Below are 16,435 nucleotides of genomic sequence, written 5' to 3' on the forward strand. Positions count from 1 at the left end.
CGCTGCCGTACCACGGTTCGGGTCAAACTCCCCACAGCTCGGCCGCCTCCGTCCGTAGACGGGAGGGCGACCGCCGGCGTGCGCGCCCAAGGACGAGTGCCTGAAACCCGGGGGGGGGGTAACAGAGGAAGGAGACCGCCCGCCGTAAACCGACGCGGGCTCCAAAGCCCGGGCCGAGCGAGCGGCACCACCTCCCCACCCGGGAGCGCTGAGCCAGATCGATCGGAAGAAAGGGCAGGGGCTCGGGTGGAACCCCTGCCTCCGTTCTTCCCCTCGGGGGAGACGGGGAAGAAACGTGCCCCTGGAGTCCTGGAAGCAAGTGTCCGGCGCGCTCCGGGCGCCCTCGAGACGGAAGCCGGGTCGCGGTGCGATTCTCTCATAGGTCTCCCCGTTGGCGCGGAAGCGGGAGACATCCGACACAGAGAAACGCCGAGCCCGCTCCGAGGGGACAAAGTCAGAAGGAGCGATCCGCCCTCCCAGAGCCCTCCTGCGGACGAGGACTCTGGATCTGCCCCCCTTCTGACGACCGTCGCCCTCAGAGGACAGGAACCCACGTGGGGAGGGTCCGTTCGGGCTCGGGCGACCCAGGAAACGCGTCTCGGACTCGGGACGGACAACCGGCAAAAGTCCCCCTGGAGCCGCGGAAGCCTGGTCTCGGCGCGAGTGCGAACTTCCATGCAAAAGGGGGGTACTCGCCAAACCGCCTACCCGAGTCGAGGAACCACGAAAACAACGGATTTTGGTCGGGGCCGAGAGGTACCTCTCTCTCCTATATCCTGCAGCTGGTGTGCAAAACTGGGTATTTGCATGGTGAGACACCGACCCCCACTTTAAGGGAACAAAGTCAAAAAGTGTCCGACCTCCTGGAGCCGTGCGGCGGATCCGGCGGCCAGAAATTTCCTCATTCCGGTTCTATTTTTTTTTTTTTCGAATTTGCGAAATTTGGAGGCCAGGCGGCGTAGCTGGGACCTGGACTAGCTCGAAACACCCTGAACCGGTGAGCGGAATCGATTTCCCAAAGTTCTACGGCTCCCGGAAGCCAAAAACAGCTCGCCGGAAAATTTCAAAGTCCCAAGGACTCTTTCTTGAAAATCAATCCGGGGGCCATGGAAGTGTCCTCGGTACAACCTCAGAGCTTTCCCCCGCCTGGAAGTCTGACAGCGGTCTGACGTTTTTCAAAGTTTTGAGCTCTCTGTTTGTTCTCAAAGTCACAAAATCGCTTTTTTTCAGTTTTCCACCCAGCAGACCCAAACTTCACCCCCACTTAGGTCACTGTCTAGGGGCGCCTTACGACATATTGACGCCCCTTTAGGGTGGAAGTAGGGGAAATGGGTGATTTTTACACAAAATCGGAAATTTCTCAAAATTTTTCTAAGTGTCAAGGACTCTTCCAGAAAATCTCCCCCAGGCTCCTGGAAGCGTCCCCGGTACACCTCTGGCGGCTGCCCCCGCCTGGAAGTCCGACACACGCCTGAAATTTTCAAAGTATGAAAATACGCATTTTCATCCAAAAATTCAACTTTCCCCCCGTGCACCGCAAACTTCACCCCCACTTAGGTCACTGCCTTGGGGTGCCTTACAACATATTGACGCCCCCCTGGGGTGGAAGTAGGGGAAATGTGACATTTTTCACAAAATCGAGATTTTCTCAAAATTTTTCTAAGTGTCAAGGACTCTTCCAGAAAATCTCCCCCAGGCTCCTGGAAGCGTCCCCGGTACACCTCTGGCGGCTGCCCCCGCCTGGAAGTCCGACACACGCCTGAAATTTTCAAAGTATGAAAATACGCATTTTCATCCAAAAATTCAACTTTCCCCCCGTGCACCGCAAACTTTACCCGCATTTAGGTCACTGCCCTTGGGTGCTTTACAACATATTGACGCCCCCCTGTGGTGGTAGTAGGGGAAGTGTGACATTTTTCACAAAATCGAGATTTTCTAAAAATTGCACTAAGTCCCAAGGACTCTTCCAGAAAATCTTCCCCGGGCTCCTGGAAGCGTCCCAGGTACACCTCCGGCGGCTGCCCCCGCCTGGAAGTCTGACACACGCCTGAAATTTTTAAAGTATGAAAATACGCATTTTCATCCAAAAATTCAACTTTCCCCCCGTGCACCGCAAACTTTACCCGCATTTAGGTCACTGCCTTGGGGTGCTTTACAACATATTGACGCCCTCCTGGGGTGGAAGTAGGGGAAATGTGACATTTTTCACAAAATCGATATTTTCTCAAAATTTTTCTAAGTGTCAAGGACTCTTCCAGAAAATCTCCCCCAGGCTCCTGGAAGCGTCCCCGGTACACCTCCGGCGGCTTCCCCCGCCTGGAAGTCTGACACACGCCTGAAATTTTTAAAGTATGAAAATACGCATTTTCATCCAAAAATTCAACTTTCCCCCCGTGCACCGCAAACTTTACCCGCATTTAGGTCACTGCCTTGGGGTGCTTTACAACATATTGACGCCCCCCTGGGGTGGAAGTAGGGGAAATGTGACATTTTTCACAAAATCGATATTTTCTCAAAATTTTTCTAAGTGTCAAGGACTGTTCCAGAAAATCTTCCCCAGGCTCCTGGAAGCGTCCCCGTTACACCTCCGGCGGCTGCCCCCGCCTGGAAGTCTGACACACGCCTGAAATTTTTAAAGTATGAAAATACGCATTTTCATCCAAAAATTCAACTTTCCCCCCGTGCACCGCAAACTTTACCCGCATTTAGCTCACTGCCTCGGGGTGCCTTACAACATATTGACGCCCCCCTGGGGTGGAAGTAGGGGAAATGTGACATTTTTCACAAAATCGGAAATTTCTCAAAATTTTTCTAAGTGTCAAGGACTCTTCCAGAAAATCTCCCCCAGGCTCCTGGAAGCGTTCCCGTTACACCTCCGGCAGCTTCCCCCGCCTGGAAGTCTGACACACGCCTGAAATTTTTAAAGTATGAAAATACGCATTTTCATCCAAAAATTCAACTTTCCCCCCGTGCACTGCAAACTTTACCCGCATTTAGGTCACTGCCTTGGGGTGCCTTACAACATATTGACGCCCCCCTGGGGTGGAAGTAGGGGAAATGTGACATTTTTCACAAAATCGGAAATTTCTCAAAATTTTTCTAAGTGTCAAGGACTGTTCCAGAAAATCTTCCCCAGGCTCCTGGAAGCGTCCCCAGTACACCTCCGGCGGCTGCCCCCGCCTGGAAGTCTGACACACGCCTGAAATTTTTAAAGTATGAAAATACGCATTTTCATCCAAAAATTCAACTTTCCCCCCGTGCACCGCAAACTTTACCCGCATTTAGGTCACTGCCTCGGGGTGCCTTACAACATATTGACGCCCCCCTGGGGTGGAAGTACGGGAAATGTGACATTTTTCACAAAATCGAGATTTTCTCAAAATTTTTCTAAGTGTCAAGGACTCTTCCAGAAAATCTCACCCAGGCTCCTGGAAGCGTCCCCGGTACACCTCCGGCGGCTGCCCCCTCCTGGAAGTCTGACACACGCCTGAAATTTTTAAAGTATGAAAATACGCATTTTCATCCAAAAATTCAACTTTCCCCCCGTGCACCTCAAACTTTACCCGCATTTAGGTCACTGCCTTGGGGTGCTTTACAACATATTGACGCCCCCCCCTGGGGTGGAAGTAGGGGAAATGTGACATTTTTCACAAAATCGATATTTTCTCAAAATTTTTCTAAGTGTCAAGGACTCTTCCAGAAAATCTTCCCCAGGCTCCTGGAAGCGTCCCCGGTACACCTGCGGCGGCTGCCCCCTCCTGGAAGTCTGACACACGCCTGAAATTTTTAAAGTATGAAAATACGCATTTTCATCCAAAAATTCAACTTTCCCCCCGTGCACCGCAAACTTTACCCGCATTTAGGTCACTGCCTTGGGGTGCCTTACAACATATTGACGCCCCCCTGGGGTGGAAGTAGGGGAAATGTGACATTTTTCACAAAATCGGAAATTTCTCAAAATTTTTCTAAGTGTCAAGGACTCTTCCAGAAAATCTCCCCCAGGCTCCTGGAAGCGTCCCCGGTACACCTCCGGCGGCTTCCCCCGCCTGGAAGTCTGACACACGCCTGAAATTTTTAAAGTATGAAAATACGCATTTTCATCCAAAAATTCAACTTTCCCCAAGTGCACCGCAAACTTTACCCGCATTTAGGTCACTGCCTCGGGGTGCCTTACAACATATTGATGCCCCCCTGGGGTGGAAGTAGGGGAAATGTGACATTTTTCACAAAATCGAGATTTTCTCAAAATTTTTCTAAGTGTCAAGGACTCTTCCAGAAAATCTCCCCCAGGCTCCTGGAAGCGTCCCCGGTACACCTCCGGCGGCTGCCCCCGCCTGGAAGTCTGACACACGCCTGAAATTTTTAAAGTATGAAAATACGCATTTTCATCCAAAAATTCAACTTTCCCCCCGTGCACCGCAAACTTTACCCGCATTTAGGTCACTGCCTCGGGGTGCTTTACAACATATTGACGCCCCCCTGGGGTGGAAGTAGGGGAAATGTGACATTTTCCACAAAATCGAGATTTTCTCAAAATTTTTCTAAGTGTCAAGGACTCTTCCAGAAAATCTCCCCCAGGCTCCTGGAAGCGTCCCCGGTACACCTCCGGCGGCTTCCCCCGCCTGGAAGTCTGACACACGCCTGAAATTTTAAAAGTATGAAAATACGCATTTTCATCCAAAAATTCAACTTTCCCCCCATGCACCGCAAACTTTACCCGCATTTAGGTCACTGCCTTGGGGTGCTTTACAACATATTGACGCCCCCCCCTGGGGTGGAAGTAGGGGAAATGTGACATTTTTCACAAAATCGATATTTTCTCAAAATTTTTCTAAGTGTCAAGGACTCTTCCAGAAAATCTCCCCCAGGCTCCTGGAAGCGTCCCCGGTACACCTCCGGCGGCTGCCCCTGCCTGGAAGTCTGACACACGCCTGAAATTTTTAAAGTATGAAAATACGCATTTTCATCCAAAAATTCAACTTTCCCCCCGTGCACCGCAAACTTTACCCGCATTTAGGTCACTGCCTTGGGGTGCCTTACAACATATTGACGCCCCCCTGGGGTGGAAGTAGGGGAAATGTGACATTTTTCACAAAATCGGAAATTTCTCAACATTTTTCTAAGTGTCAAGGACTCTTCCAGAAAATCTCCCCCAGGCTCCTGGAAGCGTCCCCGGTACACCTCCGGCGGCTTCCCCCGCCTGGAAGTCTGACACACGCCTGAAATTTTTAAAGTATGAAAATACGCATTTTCATCCAAAAATTCAACTTTCCCCCCGTGCACCGCAAACTTTACCCGCATTTAGGTCACTGCCTTGGGGTGCTTTACAACATATTGACGCCCCCCTGGGGTGGAAGTAGGGGAAATGTGACATTTTTCACAAAATCGATATTTTCTCAAAATTTTTCTAAGTGTCAAGGACTCTTCCAGAAAATCTTCCCCAGGCTCCTGGAAGCGTCCCCGGTACACCTCCGGCGGCTGCCCCCTCCTGGAAGTCTGACACACGCCTGAAATTTTTAAAGTATGAAAATACGCATTTTCATCCAAAAATTCAACTTTCCCCCCGTGCACCGCAAACTTTACCCGCATTTAGGTCACTGCCTTGGGGTGCCTTACAACATATTGACGCCCCCCTGGGGTGGAAGTAGGGGAAATGTGACATTTTTCACAAAATCGATATTTTCTCAAAATTTTTCTAAGTGTCAAGGACTGTTCCAGAAAATCTTCCCCAGGCTCCTGGAAGCGTCCCCGTTACACCTCCGGCGGCTGCCCCCGCCTGGAAGTCTGACACACGCCTGAAATTTTTAAAGTATGAAAATACGCATTTTCATCCAAAAATTCAACTTTCCCCCCGTGCACCGCAAACTTTACCCGCATTTAGCTCACTGCCTCGGGGTGCCTTACAACATATTGACGCCCCCCTGGGGTGGAAGTAGGGGAAATGTGACATTTTCCACAAAATCGAGATTTTCTCAAAATTTTTCTAAGTGTCAAGGACTCTTCCAGAAAATCTCCCCCAGGCTCCTGGAAGCGTCCCCGGTACACCTCCGGCGGCTTCCCCCGCCTGGAAGTCTGACACACGCCTGAAATTTTAAAAGTATGAAAATACGCATTTTCATCCATAAATTCAACTTTCCCCCCATGCACCGCAAACTTTACCCGCATTTAGGTCACTGCCTTGGGGTGCTTTACAACATATTGACGCCCCCCCCTGGGGTGGAAGTAGGGGAAATGTGACATTTTCCACAAAATCGAGATTTTCTCAAAATTTTTCTAAGTGTCAAGGACTCTTCCAGAAAATCTCCCCCAGGCTCCTGGAAGCGTCCCCGGTACACCTCCGGCGGCTTCCCCCGCCTGGAAGTCTGACACACGCCTGAAATTTTTAAAGTATGAAAATACGCATTTTCATCCAAAAATTCAACTTTCCCCAAGTGCACCGCAAACTTTACCCGCATTTAGGTCACTGCCTCGGGGTGCCTTACAACATATTGACGCCCCCCTGGTGTGGAAGTAGGGGAAATGTGACATTTTTCACAAAATCGATATTTTCTCAAAATTTTTCTAAGTGTCAAGGACTCTTCCAGAAAATCTTCCCCAGGCTCCTGGAAGCGTCCCCGGTACACCTGCGGCGGCTGCCCCCTCCTGGAAGTCTGACACACGCCTGAAATTTTTAAAGTATAAAAATACGCATTTTCATCCAAAAATTCAACTTTCCCCCCGTGCACCGCAAACTTTACCCGCATTTAGGTCACTGCCTTGGGGTGCCTTACAACATATTGACGCCCCCCTGGGGTGGAAGTAGGGGAAATGTGACATTTTTCACAAAATCGGAAATTTCTCAACATTTTTCTAAGTGTCAAGGACTCTTCCAGAAAATCTCCCCCAGGCTCCTGGAAGCGTCCCCGGTACACCTCCGGCGGCTTCCCCCGCCTGGAAGTCTGACACACGCCTGAAATTTTTAAAGTATGAAAATACGCATTTTCATCCAAAAATTCAACTTTCCCCCCGTGCACCGCAAACTTTACCCGCATTTAGGTCACTGCCTTGGGGTGCTTTACAACATATTGACGCCCCCCTGGGGTGGAAGTAGGGGAAATGTGACATTTTTCACAAAATCGATATTTTCTCAAAATTTTTCTAAGTGTCAAGGACTCTTCCAGAAAATCTTCCCCAGGCTCCTGGAAGCGTCCCCGGTACACCTCCGGCGGCTGCCCCCTCCTGGAAGTCTGACACACGCCTGAAATTTTTAAAGTATGAAAATACGCATTTTCATCCAAAAATTCAACTTTCCCCCCGTGCACCGCAAACTTTACCCGCATTTAGGTCACTGCCTTGGGGTGCCTTACAACATATTGACGCCCCCCTGGGGTGGAAGTAGGGGAAATGTGACATTTTTCACAAAATCGGAAATTTCTCAAAATTTTTCTAAGTGTCAAGGACTCTTCCAGAAAATCTCCCCCAGGCTCCTGGAAGCGTCCCCGGTACACCTCCGGCGGCTTCCCCCACCTGGAAGTCTGACACACGCCTGAAATTTTTAAAGTATGAAAATACGCATTTTCATCCAAAAATTCAACTTTCCCCCCGTGCACCGCAAACTTTACCCGCATTTAGGTCACTGCCTTGGGGTGCTTTACAACATATTGACGCCCCCCTGGGGTGGAAGTAGGGGAAATGTGACATTTTTCACAAAATCGATATTTTCTCAAAATTTTTCTAAGTGTCAAGGACTGTTCCAGAAAATCTTCCCCAGGCTCCTGGAAGCGTCCCCGGTACACCTCCGGCGGCTGCCCCCGCCTGGAAGTCTGACACACGCCTGAAATTTTTAAAGTATGAAAATACGCATTTTCATCCAAAAATTCAACTTTCCCCCCGTGCACCGCAAACTTTACCCGCATTTAGCTCACTGCCTCGGGGTGCCTTACAACATATTGACGCCCCCCTGGGGTGGAAGTAGGGGAAATGTGACATTTTCCACAAAATCGAGATTTTCTCAAAATTTTTCTAAGTGTCAAGGACTCTTCCAGAAAATCTCCCCCAGGCTCCTGGAAGCGTCCCCGGTACACCTCCGGCGGCTTCCCCCGCCTGGAAGTCTGACACACGCCTGAAATTTTTAAAGTATGAAAATACGCATTTTCATCCAAAAATTCAACTTTCCCCCCGTGCACCGCAAACTTTACCCGCATTTAGGTCACTGCCTTGGGGTGCCTTACAACATATTGACGCCCCCCTGGGGTGGAAGTAGGGGAAATGTGACATTTTTCACAAAATCGAGATTTTCTCAAAATTTTTCTAAGTGTCAAGGACTCTTCCAGAAAATCTCCCCCAGGCTCCTGGAAGCGTCCCCGGTACACCTCCGGCGGCTGCCCCCGCCTGGAAGTCTGACACACGCCTGAAATTTTTAAAGTATGAAAATACGCATTTTCATCCAAAAATTCAACTTTCCCCCCGTGCACCGCAAACTTTACCCGCATTTAGGTCACTGCCTTGGGGTGCTTTACAACATATTGACGCCCCCCTGGGGTGGAAGTAGGGGAAATGTGACATTTTTCACAAAATCGATATTCTCTCAAAATTTTTCTAAGTGTCAAGGACTGTTCCAGAAAATCTTCCCCAGGCTCCTGGAAGCGTCCCCGGTACACCTCCGGCGGCTGCCCCCGCCTGGAAGTCTGACACACGCCTGAAATTTTTAAAGTATGAAAATACGCATTTTCATCCAAAAATTCAACTTTCCCCCCGTGCACCGCAAACTTTACCCGCATTTAGGTCACTGCCTTGGGGTGCTTTACAACATATTGACGCCCCCCCCTGGGGTGGAAGTAGGGGAAATGTGACATTTTTCACAAAATCGATATTTTCTCAAAATTTTTCTAAGTGTCAAGGACTCTTCCAGAAAATCTCCCCCAGGCTCCTGGAAGCGTCCCCGGTACACCTCCGGCGGCTTCCCCCGCCTGGAAGTCTGACACACGCCTGAAATTTTTAAAGTATGAAAATACGCATTTTCATCCAAAAATTCAACTTTCCCCAAGTGCACCGCAAACTTTACCCGCATTTAGGTCACTGCCTCGGGGTGCCTTACAACATATTGACGCCCCCCTGGTGTGGAAGTAGGGGAAATGTGACATTTTTCACAAAATCGATATTTTCTCAAAATTTTTCTAAGTGTCAAGGACTCTTCCAGAAAATCTTCCCCAGGCTCCTGGAAGCGTCCCCGGTACACCTGTGGCGGCTGCCCCCTCCTGGAAGTCTGACACACGCCTGAAATTTTTAAAGTATGAAAATACGCATTTTCATCCAAAAATTCAACTTTCCCCCCGTGCACCGCAAACTTTACCCGCATTTAGGTCACTGCCTTGGGGTGCCTTACAACATATTGACGCCCCCCTGGGGTGGAAGTAGGGGAAATGTGACATTTTTCACAAAATCGGAAATTTCTCAAAATTTTTCTAAGTGTCAAGGACTCTTCCAGAAAATCTCCCCCAGGCTCCTGGAAGCGTCCCCGGTACACCTCCGGCGGCTTCCCCCGCCTGGAAGTCTGACACACGCCTGAAATTTTTAAAGTATGAAAATACGCATTTTCATCCAAAAATTCAACTTTCCCCCCGTGCACCGCAAACTTTACCCGCATTTAGGTCACTGCCTTGGGGTGCTTTACAACATATTGACGCCCCCCTGGGGTGGAAGTAGGGGAAATGTGACATTTTTCACAAAATCGATATTTTCTCAAAATTTTTCTAAGTGTCAAGGACTCTTCCAGAAAATCTCCCCCAGGCTCCTGGAAGCGTCCCCGGTACACCTCCGGCGGCTTCCCCCACCTGGAAGTCTGACACACGCCTGAAATTTTTAAAGTATGAAAATACGCATTTTCATCCAAAAATTCAACTTTCCCCCCGTGCACCGCAAACTTTACCCGCATTTAGCTCACTGCCTCGGGGTGCCTTACAACATATTGACGCCCCCCTGGGGTGGAAGTAGGGGAAATGTGACATTTTCCACAAAATCGAGATTTTCTCAAAATTTTTCTAAGTGTCAAGGACTCTTCCAGAAAATCTCCCCCAGGCTCCTGGAAGCGTCCCCGGTACACCTCCGGCGGCTTCCCCCGCCTGGAAGTCTGACACACGCCTGAAATTTTAAAAGTATGAAAATACGCATTTTCATCCATAAATTCAACTTTCCCCCCATGCACCGCAAACTTTACCCGCATTTAGGTCACTGCCTTGGGGTGCTTTACAACATATTGACGCCCCCCCCTGGGGTGGAAGTAGGGGAAATGTGACATTTTCCACAAAATCGAGATTTTCTCAAAATTTTTCTAAGTGTCAAGGACTCTTCCAGAAAATCTCCCCCAGGCTCCTGGAAGCGTCCCCGGTACACCTCCGGCGGCTTCCCCCGCCTGGAAGTCTGACACACGCCTGAAATTTTTAAAGTATGAAAATACGCATTTTCATCCAAAAATTCAACTTTCCCCAAGTGCACCGCAAACTTTACCCGCATTTAGGTCACTGCCTCGGGGTGCCTTACAACATATTGACGCCCCCCTGGTGTGGAAGTAGGGGAAATGTGACATTTTTCACAAAATCGATATTTTCTCAAAATTTTTCTAAGTGTCAAGGACTCTTCCAGAAAATCTTCCCCAGGCTCCTGGAAGCGTCCCCGGTACACCTGTGGCGGCTGCCCCCTCCTGGAAGTCTGACACACGCCTGAAATTTTTAAAGTATGAAAATACGCATTTTCATCCAAAAATTCAACTTTCCCCCCGTGCACCGCAAACTTTACCCGCATTTAGGTCACTGCCTTGGGGTGCCTTACAACATATTGACGCCCCCCTGGGGTGGAAGTAGGGGAAATGTGACATTTTTCACAAAATCGGAAATTTCTCAAAATTTTTCTAAGTGTCAAGGACTCTTCCAGAAAATCTCCCCCAGGCTCCTGGAAGCGTCCCCGGTACACCTCCGGCGGCTTCCCCCGCCTGGAAGTCTGACACACGCCTGAAATTTTTAAAGTATGAAAATACGCATTTTCATCCAAAAATTCAACTTTCCCCCCGTGCACCGCAAACTTTACCCGCATTTAGGTCACTGCCTTGGGGTGCTTTACAACATATTGACGCCCCCCTGGGGTGGAAGTAGGGGAAATGTGACATTTTTCACAAAATCGATATTTTCTCAAAATTTTTCTAAGTGTCAAGGACTCTTCCAGAAAATCTCCCCCAGGCTCCTGGAAGCGTCCCCGGTACACCTCCGGCGGCTTCCCCCACCTGGAAGTCTGACACACGCCTGAAATTTTTAAAGTATGAAAATACGCATTTTCATCCAAAAATTCAACTTTCCCCCCGTGCACCGCAAACTTTACCCGCATTTAGCTCACTGCCTCGGGGTGCCTTACAACATATTGACGCCCCCCTGGGGTGGAAGTAGGGGAAATGTGACATTTTCCACAAAATCGAGATTTTCTCAAAATTTTTCTAAGTGTCAAGGACTCTTCCAGAAAATCTCCCCCAGGCTCCTGGAAGCGTCCCCGGTACACCTCCGGCGGCTTCCCCCGCCTGGAAGTCTGACACACGCCTGAAATTTTAAAAGTATGAAAATACGCATTTTCATCCATAAATTCAACTTTCCCCCCATGCACCGCAAACTTTACCCGCATTTAGGTCACTGCCTTGGGGTGCTTTACAACATATTGACGCCCCCCCCTGGGGTGGAAGTAGGGGAAATGTGACATTTTCCACAAAATCGAGATTTTCTCAAAATTTTTCTAAGTGTCAAGGACTCTTCCAGAAAATCTCCCCCAGGCTCCTGGAAGCGTCCCCGGTACACCTCCGGCGGCTTCCCCCGCCTGGAAGTCTGACACACGCCTGAAATTTTTAAAGTATGAAAATACGCATTTTCATCCAAAAATTCAACTTTCCCCAAGTGCACCGCAAACTTTACCCGCATTTAGGTCACTGCCTCGGGGTGCCTTACAACATATTGACGCCCCCCTGGTGTGGAAGTAGGGGAAATGTGACATTTTTCACAAAATCGATATTTTCTCAAAATTTTTCTAAGTGTCAAGGACTCTTCCAGAAAATCTTCCCCAGGCTCCTGGAAGCGTCCCCGGTACACCTGCGGCGGCTGCCCCCTCCTGGAAGTCTGACACACGCCTGAAATTTTTAAAGTATAAAAATACGCATTTTCATCCAAAAATTCAACTTTCCCCCCGTGCACCGCAAACTTTACCCGCATTTAGGTCACTGCCTTGGGGTGCCTTACAACATATTGACGCCCCCCTGGGGTGGAAGTAGGGGAAATGTGACATTTTTCACAAAATCGGAAATTTCTCAACATTTTTCTAAGTGTCAAGGACTCTTCCAGAAAATCTCCCCCAGGCTCCTGGAAGCGTCCCCGGTACACCTCCGGCGGCTTCCCCCGCCTGGAAGTCTGACACACGCCTGAAATTTTTAAAGTATGAAAATACGCATTTTCATCCAAAAATTCAACTTTCCCCCCGTGCACCGCAAACTTTACCCGCATTTAGGTCACTGCCTTGGGGTGCTTTACAACATATTGACGCCCCCCTGGGGTGGAAGTAGGGGAAATGTGACATTTTTCACAAAATCGATATTTTCTCAAAATTTTTCTAAGTGTCAAGGACTCTTCCAGAAAATCTTCCCCAGGCTCCTGGAAGCGTCCCCGGTACACCTCCGGCGGCTGCCCCCTCCTGGAAGTCTGACACACGCCTGAAATTTTTAAAGTATGAAAATACGCATTTTCATCCAAAAATTCAACTTTCCCCCCGTGCACCGCAAACTTTACCCGCATTTAGGTCACTGCCTTGGGGTGCCTTACAACATATTGACGCCCCCCTGGGGTGGAAGTAGGGGAAATGTGACATTTTTCACAAAATCGGAAATTTCTCAAAATTTTTCTAAGTGTCAAGGACTCTTCCAGAAAATCTCCCCCAGGCTCCTGGAAGCGTCCCCGGTACACCTCCGGCGGCTTCCCCCACCTGGAAGTCTGACACACGCCTGAAATTTTTAAAGTATGAAAATACGCATTTTCATCCAAAAATTCAACTTTCCCCCCGTGCACCGCAAACTTTACCCGCATTTAGGTCACTGCCTTGGGGTGCTTTACAACATATTGACGCCCCCCTGGGGTGGAAGTAGGGGAAATGTGACATTTTTCACAAAATCGATATTTTCTCAAAATTTTTCTAAGTGTCAAGGACTGTTCCAGAAAATCTTCCCCAGGCTCCTGGAAGCGTCCCCGGTACACCTCCGGCGGCTGCCCCCGCCTGGAAGTCTGACACACGCCTGAAATTTTTAAAGTATGAAAATACGCATTTTCATCCAAAAATTCAACTTTCCCCCCGTGCACCGCAAACTTTACCCGCATTTAGCTCACTGCCTCGGGGTGCCTTACAACATATTGACGCCCCCCTGGGGTGGAAGTAGGGGAAATGTGACATTTTCCACAAAATCGAGATTTTCTCAAAATTTTTCTAAGTGTCAAGGACTCTTCCAGAAAATCTCCCCCAGGCTCCTGGAAGCGTCCCCGGTACACCTGCGGCGGCTTCCCCCGCCTGGAAGTCTGACACACGCCTGAAATTTTAAAAGTATGAAAATACGCATTTTCATCCAAAAATTCAACTTTCCCCCCATGCACCGCAAACTTTACCCGCATTTAGGTCACTGCCTTGGGGTGCTTTACAACATATTGACGCCCCCCCCTGGGGTGGAAGTAGGGGAAATGTGACATTTTTCACAAAATCGATATTTTCTCAAAATTTTTCTAAGTGTCAAGGACTCTTCCAGAAAATCTCCCCCAGGCTCCTGGAAGCGTCCCCGGTACACCTCCGGCGGCTTCCCCCGCCTGGAAGTCTGACACACGCCTGAAATTTTTAAAGTATGAAAATACGCATTTTCATCCAAAAATTCAACTTTCCCCAAGTGCACCGCAAACTTTACCCGCATTTAGGTCACTGCCTCGGGGTGCCTTACAACATATTGACGCCCCCCTGGGGTGGAAGTAGGGGAAATGTGACATTTTTCACAAAATCGAGATTTTCTCAAAATTTTTCTAAGTGTCAAGGACTCTTCCAGAAAATCTCCCCCAGGCTCCTGGAAGCGTCCCCGGTACACCTCCGGCGGCTGCCCCCGCCTGGAAGTCTGACACACGCCTGAAATTTTTAAAGTATGAAAATACGCATTTTCATCCAAAAATTCAACTTTCCCCCCGTGCACCGCAAACTTTACCCGCATTTAGGTCACTGCCTTGGGGTGCCTTACAACATATTGACGCCCCCCTGGGGTGGAAGTAGGGGAAATGTGACATTTTTCACAAAATCGAGATTTTCTCAAAATTTTTCTAAGTGTCAAGGACTCTTCCAGAAAATCTCCCCCAGGCTCCTGGAAGCGTCCCCGGTACACCTCCGGCGGCTGCCCCCGCCTGGAAGTCTGACACACGCCTGAAATTTTTAAAGTATGAAAATACGCATTTTCATCCAAAAATTCAACTTTCCCCCCGTGCACCGCAAACTTTACCCGCATTTAGGTCACTGCCTTGGGGTGCTTTACAACATATTGACGCCCCCCTGGGGTGGAAGTAGGGGAAATGTGACATTTTTCACAAAATCGATATTCTCTCAAAATTTTTCTAAGTGTCAAGGACTGTTCCAGAAAATCTTCCCCAGGCTCCTGGAAGCGTCCCCGGTACACCTCCGGCGGCTGCCCCCGCCTGGAAGTCTGACACACGCCTGAAATTTTTAAAGTATGAAAATACGCATTTTCATCCAAAAATTCAACTTTCCCCCCGTGCACCGCAAACTTTACCCGCATTTAGGTCACTGCCTTGGGGTGCTTTACAACATATTGACGCCCCCCCCTGGGGTGGAAGTAGGGGAAATGTGACATTTTTCACAAAATCGATATTTTCTCAAAATTTTTCTAAGTGTCAAGGACTCTTCCAGAAAATCTCCCCCAGGCTCCTGGAAGCGTCCCCGGTACACCTCCGGCGGCTTCCCCCGCCTGGAAGTCTGACACACGCCTGAAATTTTTAAAGTATGAAAATACGCATTTTCATCCAAAAATTCAACTTTCCCCAAGTGCACCGCAAACTTTACCCGCATTTAGGTCACTGCCTCGGGGTGCCTTACAACATATTGACGCCCCCCTGGTGTGGAAGTAGGGGAAATGTGACATTTTTCACAAAATCGATATTTTCTCAAAATTTTTCTAAGTGTCAAGGACTCTTCCAGAAAATCTTCCCCAGGCTCCTGGAAGCGTCCCCGGTACACCTGTGGCGGCTGCCCCCTCCTGGAAGTCTGACACACGCCTGAAATTTTTAAAGTATGAAAATACGCATTTTCATCCAAAAATTCAACTTTCCCCCCGTGCACCGCAAACTTTACCCGCATTTAGGTCACTGCCTTGGGGTGCCTTACAACATATTGACGCCCCCCTGGGGTGGAAGTAGGGGAAATGTGACATTTTTCACAAAATCGGAAATTTCTCAAAATTTTTCTAAGTGTCAAGGACTCTTCCAGAAAATCTCCCCCAGGCTCCTGGAAGCGTCCCCGGTACACCTCCGGCGGCTTCCCCCGCCTGGAAGTCTGACACACGCCTGAAATTTTTAAAGTATGAAAATACGCATTTTCATCCAAAAATTCAACTTTCCCCCCGTGCACCGCAAACTTTACCCGCATTTAGGTCACTGCCTTGGGGTGCTTTACAACATATTGACGCCCCCCTGGGGTGGAAGTAGGGGAAATGTGACATTTTTCACAAAATCGATATTTTCTCAAAATTTTTCTAAGTGTCAAGGACTCTTCCAGAAAATCTTCCCCAGGCTCCTGGAAGCGTCCCCGGTACACCTCCGGCGGCTGCCCCCTCCTGGAAGTCTGACACACGCCTGAAATTTTTAAAGTATGAAAATACGCATTTTCATCCAAAAATTCAACTTTCCCCCCGTGCACCGCAAACTTTACCCGCATTTAGGTCACTGCCTTGGGGTGCCTTACAACATATTGACGCCCCCCTGGGGTGGAAGTAGGAGAAATGTGACATTTTTCACAAAATCGGAAATTTCTCAAAATTTTTCTAAGTGTCAAGGACTCTTCCAGAAAATCTCCCCCAGGCTCCTGGAAGCGTCCCCGGTACACCTCCGGCGGCTTCCCCCACCTGGAAGTCTGACACACGCCTGAAATTTTTAAAGTATGAAAATACGCATTTTCATCCAAAAATTCAACTTTCCCCCCGTGCACCGCAAACTTTACCCGCATTTAGCTCACTGCCTCGGGGTGCCTTACAACATATTGACGCCCCCCTGGGGTGGAAGTAGGGGAAATGTGACATTTTCCACAAAATCGAGATTTTCTCAAAATTTTTCTAAGTGTCAAGGACTCTTCCAGAAAATCTCCCCCAGGCTCCTGGAAGCGTCCCCGGTACACCTGCGGCGGC

This window comes from Ranitomeya variabilis, chromosome 2, assembly GCF_051348905.1.
Source record: "Ranitomeya variabilis isolate aRanVar5 chromosome 2, aRanVar5.hap1, whole genome shotgun sequence".
In the NCBI taxonomy this organism is placed as follows: Eukaryota; Metazoa; Chordata; class Amphibia; order Anura; family Dendrobatidae; genus Ranitomeya; species Ranitomeya variabilis.